The sequence below is a fragment of the Bison bison genome, unplaced genomic scaffold (genome assembly GCF_000754665.1).
Source record: "Bison bison bison isolate TAMUID 2011002044 unplaced genomic scaffold, Bison_UMD1.0 scf7180017864267, whole genome shotgun sequence".
Lineage (NCBI taxonomy): Eukaryota > Metazoa > Chordata > Mammalia > Artiodactyla > Bovidae > Bison > Bison bison.
In genome coordinates, this window is record NW_011494839.1 from 2515346 (window position 1) to 2526214 (window position 10869).

General features: G+C 43.8%; 1 protein-coding gene across 1 annotated transcript in view; it reads right to left on the reverse strand.

The window, feature by feature from the left end:
* The window catches only part of DNAJC5B (DnaJ (Hsp40) homolog, subfamily C, member 5 beta), a 93097-nt gene extending 88211 nt beyond the window's left edge, over positions 1-4886 (reverse strand). The window contains exon 1 of the mRNA XM_010848477.1: positions 4833-4886. The gene's annotated coding sequence lies outside the window, so the exon portion shown is untranslated. The remainder of the gene's footprint in view (positions 1-4832) is intronic.
* Between the last annotated feature and the right edge of the window lie 5983 nt (positions 4887-10869).

Sequence of the window (10869 nt, forward strand, 5' to 3'; positions counted from 1 at the left end):
AAAACTGATTCAGAGTCTTCTCCTGAGAGCAGCCCAAAGCTCGCCTCTGGAGGTTGGCAGAGAAGAGGGCAGAAGGCCCTAGGGTGTCTGCTTCTCACTCCTGCCAAGGGCTCCATTCCCCTTCCTTTTAGAGCACATCTTGCACCTTCTGTGATTCCCCCAAGGGCAAGGTAAACAGCAGGAGAGTTCCTTCTTGGCCCTGGTGGCAGCAGCGCCTGTTGGCTCCGGGTCACATTCCTTTCCAGACTTCACAAACCTTGGGTTACAAAGGGCTTGTTGCACAATTCTTGGGAGAGTGGGTATGGGGGCTGGGCTAAGTTAAAGGGAGGTGTCTGGTATGTGTCAACCATCCAGGTGTGGCTGTTTGCCAAGGCTCCCCAGGTGGTGGCATTGAGACAGGGAGGAGAGGAGGGGGGTACAGAGAGAGGGAGAGAGTCAAATGTCTCAGGATCTCTGGTGAGGCAGATTTCCTTTCTCTTTTTTCTCTCCCACAGCTGTTAATAACACTTGTCAGGATGCATTTCTCAGGTGGAAAGCTTTTCAAAAGTACAGTTGGCATACCTGTGTTTCAGCTTACTGGAGGCATTTGAAAGTTCAGAACCCACAATGGAGAATCTGAAACGAAAGCTCCTCTTATCTCTCCATTTTTCATAGTCAAGCTTTCTCCTGCCATTTTATGCGATAAGATGTATAAAATTACTCAATCTATTACACAACTTTTGAAATGAATATGGAAGCTGAAAGATATTGCCACAGCTTTGTTTCAACCCTATACCATGATGGAATCTTCTTTCCTGTTGGTAATCATTTCATAATTCTCCTTTATTAAAGACAATCTGTCTGAAAAACCAGAAAACTATGGAAGATCCTTATAGGATAAATGCATTTCAGTGAGTTAAAAAACAAGCTAGTGACCTAGAAAATATTAATCAGATCTTTGGAGCTGGTGGCTATACAAATGAGGTCTGTGCTTATATTGAACAATTCTTCATTTCATTTTCTTTCAGATTTGGGGACTTTAGGCTGATGTTAATATACTTGCAATGAATTCCGTTGGAGAAAACTCTGAGTATCTGTATCGGGGTGTGCCTGGACTCAAACTTACAGATTAATTAGCGCTGCAAGACATAGACAACTGTACATAAAATGGACTCTGGACATGCTAAGATTGCTCCTGAATTATCAGTAACTCTAAACAAGATGTTAATTCATGGTTTAAGTCAGGAAAGGCTCATTTAGGAGACAAACTAGGTAATAAAGATAGGTCAGTTACCATGGATGGTGTAAAGCTCCATGCCTGCCAGATTAAGTTTACTCACATATGCATTTCCAGAGTACACACATACATACCACAGAGTATACACATGCACACACATAAGCAAAGTCTTCCCTGGTGGCTCAGACAGTGAAGAATCTGCCTGCAACACAGGAGACACAGGTTCAATCCCTGGGTCAGGAAGATCCCCTAGAGAAGGGAATAGTAAATAGCAACCAATTCTGGTATTCTTGCCAGGAGGATTCCAGTAACAGAGGAGCCTGGCAGACATGACTGAACAACTATTACTACTACACATAAGAAAAGTGATCTACCTAAACTGGAAAAGGCCACAGAAAGTTTGTATATTTATTATAAAGCAAAATGCTCATTAACTGTATAAATTCCTTTTTTTTTTTTTTAATAGACTACTTCTAATCAGGCCTGATGCTGGGAAAGATTGAAGACAGGAGGAGAAGGGGAAAACAGAGGATGAGATGGCTAGGTGGCATCACCGTCTTGATGGACATGTGTTTGAGCAGGCTCCAGGAGTTGGTGATGGACTGGGAAGCCTGGTGTGCTGCGGTGCATGGGGTCACAGTGTTGGACATGACTGAGCAACTGAAATGAACTAAGATGAACTGAATCAGGTCAGAAGGCAGAGTAGGCAATCTGTTTCCCTGGATTCATTTTCATTGTATTCTCAGCCTTTTGAATGAGGTCTCAGGTGCTTTCTGTTGACCTTGGTCAAAGCTTGTTTTGTTTGGAGCTGAAGGCTGGGAGAACTCTGGTGAAGAGTGTCACCTACCTAGAGTACCAGAGTTTACCAATAACTACACTAAGGAAATAAAAGGAGATTTCCTTATCTTAGAATATTCTGACTTAGAAATTAAAATAGTCCAAGTATGAGCCAGTAAATTCCTTCAGGATGAATTGGGGCAGGGAGTACTGAAGAGGCCACCAGGCTGAGAGTGAGAAGATTTAAGCCTTAGTCTCAAGATAGCACTAACAAGCTCAATGGCCTAAGTCAAGATATTTAACCTCTCTCTGCTGGTTTCCTTTTCTGGAAATTAGGACGTTGGAATGGATGATCTTTTAGTTACCCCCGCCCCCCGCTGCCCCCCACAACTCTAAAAGTCTGTGGTGTGTGACTAACACAAGGGTCAGAGAACATTACAGTCAATAAATGTAAATGTAGACAAGTTAGAATATTCTGTGTTTTGTGGATGTTATTTTAGGTTAAACTTAAACATAGTTTTCAGGGCTTCCCAGATGGCACCAGTGGTAAAGAACTGCCAATTCAAGAGACGTAAGACTTGCAGGTTCGAAACCTGCATTGGGAAGATACCCTGGAGGAGGGCATGGAAACTCAGTCTAGTATTCTCGCCTGGAGAATCCCAAGAACAGAAGCCTGGTGGGCTATGGTCCATAGGGTCACAAAGAGTGGGACATGACTGAAGCAACTTAGCACAGCACAAATGTAGTTTTCAATGACTATAAAATGAATAAAGTCTAAACACTGGACCAATGAGCTTTTACTTTCCAAGGACTTGAGGTGGGGTCATAATCTAATTGTGAAAATCATAGCGGCTTCTCTAGATGGAAGTTGAATATGTGCTAGAGTCAATGTGCAAACACATTTTGTTTTTGACTGAGCCTCTGGATTTATTTACGTGCTTTGGATTATTACTGCTTTTATAGAGCAAGTGAATATTAGCTTTGCAGCTGAGATATATTTATTCCCAGGGTGTTGGAGGTCAGAGTGTTAAAATTGTGTGCTGTGGGTAGAGACTGGGTCTCCCCGCCTTGTCTGTTCCTCTTGGGGTCCCTGGCAGGCAACTAATCTACCTGTCAGAACACTGGACTGCTGCTTCCACTTGGGAAAGGAACATGGCAATAAACCTGGATCTCGCAGGCGAATCTCAGTGTGCCTGCCCGAGCAGTCCTGCCCTTGGCTCTGGGGTCGTGGTGTGCCGAGGGCAGCCAGTGTGGATGAGTCAGAGACTGGCACCCACCCCACCCTCCGCCCTCCTGGTAAACAGAGCAGCTATTTGCCGTCACTCAGAGCCTCCCAGGGCCTCGAGACTCCAGGAAGAAACAAATAAGTTAGAAGCCAAAACCCCAAGGCAAGGTAAAGAAAACAGAACTGTCTGCCTCCCCAGCGATGATTTCACTAGTGGGAGTTCTTTAGGAGGAGGAGTGGTAGACAGCCTCAACTGAACTGTTTTACTTTCTTCTCAACCAGAAGGCCCTTCTCTTTCACTGTTTCTAGGGGTGACCTTCTGCCTTTTAAGCCTTGAAACTTCAAAAGCAGACCTGAGAATCAATATTGGTTGCTAATCCATAATATTTTTTCCCTCCCTTTTATTTTGTTTGCATCTTTTTTATACAACCTTCTATTAAAATACTTCTTTCAGTTAACTTGGTTTTCATTTAGTTTATTCTTCCCCATAGAATTCCATGGACAGAGGAGCCTGGTGGGCTATAGTCCATGGGGTCACAAAGAGTAGCTTACTCATTTGAGGCTTCCCAGGTGGCACTAACGGAGGAGGCAATGGCACCCCACTCCAGTACTCTTGCTTGGAAAATCCCATGGACGGAGGAGCCTGGTGGGCTGCAGTCCATGGGGTCACTAAGAGTCGGACACGACTGAGCGACTTCACTTTCACCTTTCTCTTTCGTGCATTGGAGAAGGAAATGGCAACCCACTCCGGTGTTCTTGCCTGGAGAATCCCAGGGATAGTGGAGCCTGGCGGGCTGCCTTCTATGGGGTCGCACAGAGTCGGACACGACTGAAGCGACTTAGCAGCAGCAGCAGCAGCAGGTGGCACTAATGGTAAAGAACCTGCCTGACAATGCAGGAGAAATAAGAGACTCAGGTTCGATCCCTGGATTGGGAAAATCCCCTGGAGGAGGGAACGGTAACCCACTTCAGTATTCTTTCCTGGAGAATCCCAAGGACAGAGGAACCTGGAAGGCTACAGTCCATAGGGTCACACAGAGTCGGACATAACTGAAGCAACTTAGCACTCACTCACATCATTCTGGGAAGAAGCTATTAAAAGAAGAATACCTGGATAAAAGAATAGACATCACCAGGCACTAATTGAAGACTGTTTTAGAAAGTAATTTTACACTGACCTGTTGAGGTTCCCTTACCTCTTTTGCACCCTTCAGTGGATGGGGAGAGGACTAGGCACCAACTGTCTTGGAAATGTTCTTGTGGTCTGTCTTCACAGTAGGAAGTCTGGCTGTTTGGAGAAGATGCCACAGCTGTGTTTCTGCTGGGAGCTCCTTTGTCATTTGGTCTGCTCATTTGGATCCTTTGCATTGCCCGAAAGCAACTGGTGCATCATCTCTGTGCTTACACTGTTACTCCTAAGCCTGGAGACACACCTATCTTGTAGTCCTGTCCTCTGGATAGCCATTCCCTTCTCCAGGGGATCTTCCTAACCCAGAGGTTGAATCCAGGCCTACTACATTGCAGGCTGATTCTTTACTGTCTGAGCCATCAGGGAAGCCCCTTGTTCCTTTAGACACAGTAAATTTGTTCTGAGTTTAGCAAATGTCAACGTACCTGAACCAGAGTCATGGCTGGCTGATTCCTTCTAGCTCCATCAGGTAGCGTCTCACCTTTAATATATCAGATAACTTCTCCTTCTCAGTAGCCAGGGTTGAGCCTGGGCTGGACATTGTGATGTCACAGAGTGGAATCCTTACTCCTCCCAAAGGCCCATCTGGGACCCTCCAGTGGAGCACTTCCTCTCCTGTCCATGGTAGGAGGTTGGGAAGGTACACCCCCTAATCTCTAAACTGACCCACGGAATGATAGGATCTTAAATGTGGGCAGAGATGTAGGAGACCTCATGACTCAGTTTTGGTCTAACTGCCTGACTTTGAAGCTGGGAAATCAAGGCCCAGGGTGGTTAAGTGTCAGAGATACATCTCAAAGCTGGGTGCTTTCAGGGTTGTCCCCTACCCTTCTGGACATGCCATTTTCACTCTAGGCTGTACTCTCTGGATCTTGTCAGCATCGCCATTTTCTGATAAGCACCTCATGGGGCTAATTCTTACCCGAATCCACTCACAGAAAGAGACCATTCGAACAATTTGAAATATAGAAAGAACAGAGTCTCAGTGAAAATCATTCGTTTTTCCAACAATGTATAGGCTGCCAGAAATAACAAATTCTCATCCTAGCCTGAACTCAGAAATCCTGAGCTAGCAGACCAATCCTAGATTAACCAGTAATGTGACTTCTGGGTGACCCGACGTTGCCCATGAGATCTGATGATAAGGAGAAAAGCTCAAAAGCCCGGGATTAGTGTTGCTGCAGTGCCAAATCAGGCCCCAGTGTTTGCTGAGGCGGGCACAGGAAGGAATGAGCTATAAAGAGGGAGGCTCTCACTGGAATTTACTTCTTTCCTTTCATACTCTTCACTTTCTCTAGATACTGTCCCCATATGGTATTCAAAAATTACCTGCATTCATTGCACGAAACGACTTGTATCTGTGAAGCTAGAGAATTGTGCTTTCGAAATCTCTCAAGGTGGGACGAGATATTGCACTCTTCTAATACCAACGACTAACGTTTTATATCATGCTTTAGCATTTACAAGCCACCTTCACATACATCATTTCATTTCATCTTCACAGCTCGGTGAGGCAGTGTATTTTTAGTACATTTTTATGGGTGAGAAAATTATAGCTTACAGAGGTTGTGACTTGCACAACATCACAAAGCTAATTACGTGAAAAGGGTAACATTAACTACAAACCAGATCTTCCAACCAAACTTTTCCCCAACATAGGGCTTCCGTGGGGATGGGAGGAATTGTCCTTTGGTCCATGAACACACTTGAGGGCAATTCCATTAAGCAGTCCTTTGAGAAATTAAGAAGAAATTATTCCCATGGATCATAAATACTTCTTTGCTAACCTCCTAAATGTCTTCATAAAAACTTAGAGAAATGATTGAAAAAGAAAGTGAAAGTGTTAGTCACTCAGTTGTATCTGACTCTTGGTGACCCCGTGGACTGTAGCCCACCAGGCTTCTCTGTCCATGGGATTCTCCAGGCAAGAATACTGGAGTGGGTTGCCATCTCCTCCTCTAGAGGATCTTCCTAAACCAGAGATCAAACCTGGGTCTCCCGCATTACAGGCAGATTCTTTACCAGCTAAGCCACCAGGGAAGCCCAAGAGAGTCTGGAGGGCTTGTGAAAACACAGATCACCAGCCCTGCCCTCAAGAACCCCAGTTCTGAGGCCTCAGGACATCGCTTTGAGAATCCCGCCCAGAAACTGGAAGTTCTACAGGAACAGGAAGTTCTACAGTTCTACAGTAGAACAGGAAGTTCTACTATCACAGAACCAGGAAACACAGTTTGGGACCCTGACTCTTTACCTATTAAAGACTCAGCAAAGCATTTGTACATTAAGGAATTTTGTTCTTTCTTTGCCTTTCCATTTTCTTTAATTAGGATTTCTTCCCACAGATAATGTTTATTTTTCCACGAAAATGCTTGTTTTTGTCCACCCCTTCACAACTCTCCAAGGTTAAAAAATATCCCTTTTCCTTTATTTTGTACTTTTTAAATATGAAAATGTTGTAGATGAACATAATATCTGACTTTAAAGATGCCTGCATTAATTTGATTTCGATGACCTAATGAATACCAGTGTTAGCATATAATTACCAGGAGGTAAAACTCCAACATAGGTAAGGGATATTAACACACTGTGTGCTAGAGATTTTAATTAAGCCTTAGTGACCCTGAAGCCGGACTTTTCTTTAAGGGATGTTATGAGAATCAACATGATCTTGAAAAAAATAAATCTAACTCCAGGCCTTTTTCCAAGCCAAACTACTTGTGCTTATTAGAAATGTAAGCATGCCTGGAGAATCAGAAAGATATATGTTGCTAATGTTTACTTCCACGAGACCCACCTCATGTGCTCATAAAAATTGTAAGATTTTCTCAAAACAAAGGTAGTACTGTACACCCCTACATAATTCATTTTTAAGTAGTGCTAATGACATTAGTAAGGGAAAATGTCAGCCAAGCTGCAATAAAACATTTCCAGGCCAATAAAAGTACTGTAGCTGAGTCGAATGCTTTAAAATTACTGGGTTTGAAAGGTTAAAATAATAAATGATCACAGATCCAAGAAATAAAACGCTCTAGTCATTAGCAGAGACATTTTCTACTGTCATAACTAAAGTTGTAGGGACTCCTCAGTGTAGATCCTGTAAGGTGATCCTTTGAGGATCCCCTTTGCTATATGACTCCTCTCTTTTTGAAGAACAGAAAGTTATATACAGGACCAATAACACAGACATCTTAGGAAATTTCTAAAAACTATATTTTGTTTTGTAATGTATTTGTGTAATCCCATTTTGGCATAACAACCTGTTCTTTCAAAAATGCTTTAAGCCACATATAAAGGCACACTGTGAAGATCTACATCTCCAAAAACTAAGGCTGATATTGATCTAATTTTCTCACCAAGGCACCTTTTCCGAAAATTTTTCCAATTTTTTTTTCAGTTCTACCTGTATACTGCCAGCGCATTATTTCCAACACATCTTCCTCCACCCTCCTCACGCGTGTGTGCTCAGTCATGTGACCCCATGAACTGCAGCCCTACCAGGCTCCTCTGTTCATGGGATTTCCCAGGCAAGAATACTGAAGTGGGTTGCCATTTCCTTCTTCACTACTGCTTACACCCGTGGAAGAAGCAGACACAATCATGGCTCAGGAGTTAAGGAATATATCATTTATTGAGCTTTGTGATTAGGCACTTAACATATACTTTCTTCTCACCACTCACTTGTGAGCTGCTGCTGCTAGGCAAGAACACTGGAGCAGGTTGCCATTTCCTTCTCCACACTTGTGAGCTAGATGTGTTGTTATTGCCATTAATTTGTAAGGACATAGTTCAGAGAAGTAAAATTTTCCTTGAACTCCGTGGTAGTGAGTGAAGACGAGACAACCTGAGGAATACCTGACTCCAGAGGTTGTGCTCTCTCGCCCAGACTGAATCATCCTAAAATGAGGTCTATTGCTTACACCTTCTCCTACTTTGGAGAATTATGCTTGGCCTTAAAAGCTGAGCTAGAGTTTCCAAGAGAAGCACAAATAACCAAGAGAAAGTGAAAAGTCTGAACAAAGACCTTTAGTTTCAACAATTTCTGTTAACGAAAACATGAGACCTAGCAAATAATCCTGGAGAAGGCAATGGCACCCCACTCCAGTACCCTTGCCTGGAAAATCCCATGGACGGAGGAGCCTGGTAGGCGGCAGTCCATGGGGTCGCACGGAGTCGGACACGACTGAGCAATTTCACTTTCACTTTTCACTTTCATGCATTGGAGAAGGAAATGGCAACCCACTCCAGTATTCTTGCCTGGAGAATCCCAGGGGTGGGGGAGCCTGGTGGGCTGCCGTCTATGGGGTCGCACGGAGTCGGACATGACTGAAGTGACTTAGCAGCAGCAGCAGCAAATAATCCAAAGTTAGTGGTTTCCTACATGTACTTTGTACAAAGAAATTGTTTCTAGGTCAGTTAAAATTTTGAAACTGAAGTGTTTCTAGTGCAATTGAAATTTTGTAAATTATATATTAAATGCATTGTATGTGCGTGCGTCCTAAGTCGCATCCGTCATATCTGGCTCTTTTGCAACGCTATGGGACTGTAGCCCACCAGGCTCCTCTGTCCATGGGATTCTCCAGGCAACAATGGTGGGTTGGGTTGCCATGCCCTCCTCCAGGGGATCTTCCCAACCCAGGGATTGAACCCGAATCTTTTATGTCCCCTTCATTGGCAAGGGAGTTCTTTACCACTAGTGCCACTAGGGAAGCCCATTAAATGCTTTACAAGAACTAATTATTTAGCAAAAACATGAAGCTTTGTTGAAAAAAAGAATATTCACATCCTAGCTTAGTTCCTTTGTAAAGTTGGGATCTCCTCTTCATAATCCATCCACTTCCTCAAGTGTTAATGTCAAACCTATGGTGCATGAAGCACCATGCCAGATGCCACAGGGATGCATTGAATACAGTGTCCTCAGAGAGCTTAGAGCCTAATGGTGCAGGAGTTAAACAGCAAAAACAAAAACAAAAACTCTACTACAGAAAGCAGTGTATAAGTATGGTGAGAGAATTATCACCAAAGTGCCATGACATGTTAAAGCAGAGAGAACTGACATCTAGGTCTGGCAGTCAAGGAAAGCTTCATGAAGTGGAAGACATGAAATGAGTGAAAGGATGGGTACTTTATTCATTCGTTTATTTTATTCCTTTGTTTATTCGTCATTTATTTTTTATTGCGCTGGGTCTTTGTTGCTGCTCGAGGGCTTTCTCTAGCTGCGGTGAGCAGGAGCTACTCTCTATTGCGGTGTTCAGGCTTCTCATGGCAGTGTCTTCTCGTGTTGCAGAGCACAGGCGCTCGGTCATGCAGGTTTTGGTAGTTATGGCATGTGGGCTCAGTAGTTGCGGCACACAGGCTTAGTTGCCCTGTGGCATGTGGGATCTTTTTGGACCAGGGATCAGATCTGTGTCCCCTGCATTGGCAGGTGGATTCTTAACCATTGGACCACCAGGATGAGTAAGATGAGAGTGACGGGTGAGAAGGAATTTCTGGGCACAGCTGAGTTAGAGCTTGTCTTATCAATAATTAATCAAGTGAAAGTCTTAGTGCTACAAAATGCAATTCAGGATATTCATTTATTTGTATCCACCCAAAGTCTTTGAGAGAAAATATGATTAACCCACACATATAACAGGATTGTTAAAAATAAAAATTATGTAGGAATGCCTATGCGTGCATGTGTGCTGAGTCACTTCAGTCATGTCCAGTTCTGTGTGACACTATGGACTGTAGCCTGCCAGGCTCCTCTGTCCATGGGATTCTCCAGGCAAGAATACTGGAGTGGATTGCCATGCCCTTCTCCAGAGGATCTTCCCGACCCAGGGATTGAACCCACATCACTTACATCTCCTGCACTGGCAAGCAGGATCTTTACCACTAGCTCCACCTGGGAAGCCAGCAATGGCTCAGGTCTTGGTAAATCTGCCTCTTCTCCCCTTTCTTTACCACAAATAGTTACCCCAGGTAAAGAAAATCCTAACACCATACAGACTGCTCACACTACAAGTGGTCTGCAACCTCAGTCATGCCCTCAACACAAGGCAGCTCTTCTGTTGGCCATTTCACAGTTATTGTTAACCTTCCCCAATCTCCAGAAGCCCTCTGCCTTACCTATTTCCCTCTCACTCTAGGCAATGAACCTTATCTCCTTTGTAAAGAACTCAGATGTCATTGTGTTATCTCTCCCAACTCAAACCCCACACCTCTCTGAACACACCCATATCTGCACCCTCTCTTCAGTCATTCCTTCAGCTCAGTTGTAAACCCATCCCTCCTCCAGATCAATGCTGATACCTCTGTGCCCTGAGCCCCATTCAGGCTAAAATGATTATTTAGCAAAAACTTGATTATATTCTTTGCAGCCAAAGATGGAGAAGCTCTCTACAGTCAGCAAAAACAAGACCGGGAGCTGACTGTGGCTCAGATCATGAACTCCTTATTGCCAAATTCAGACTTAAATTGAAG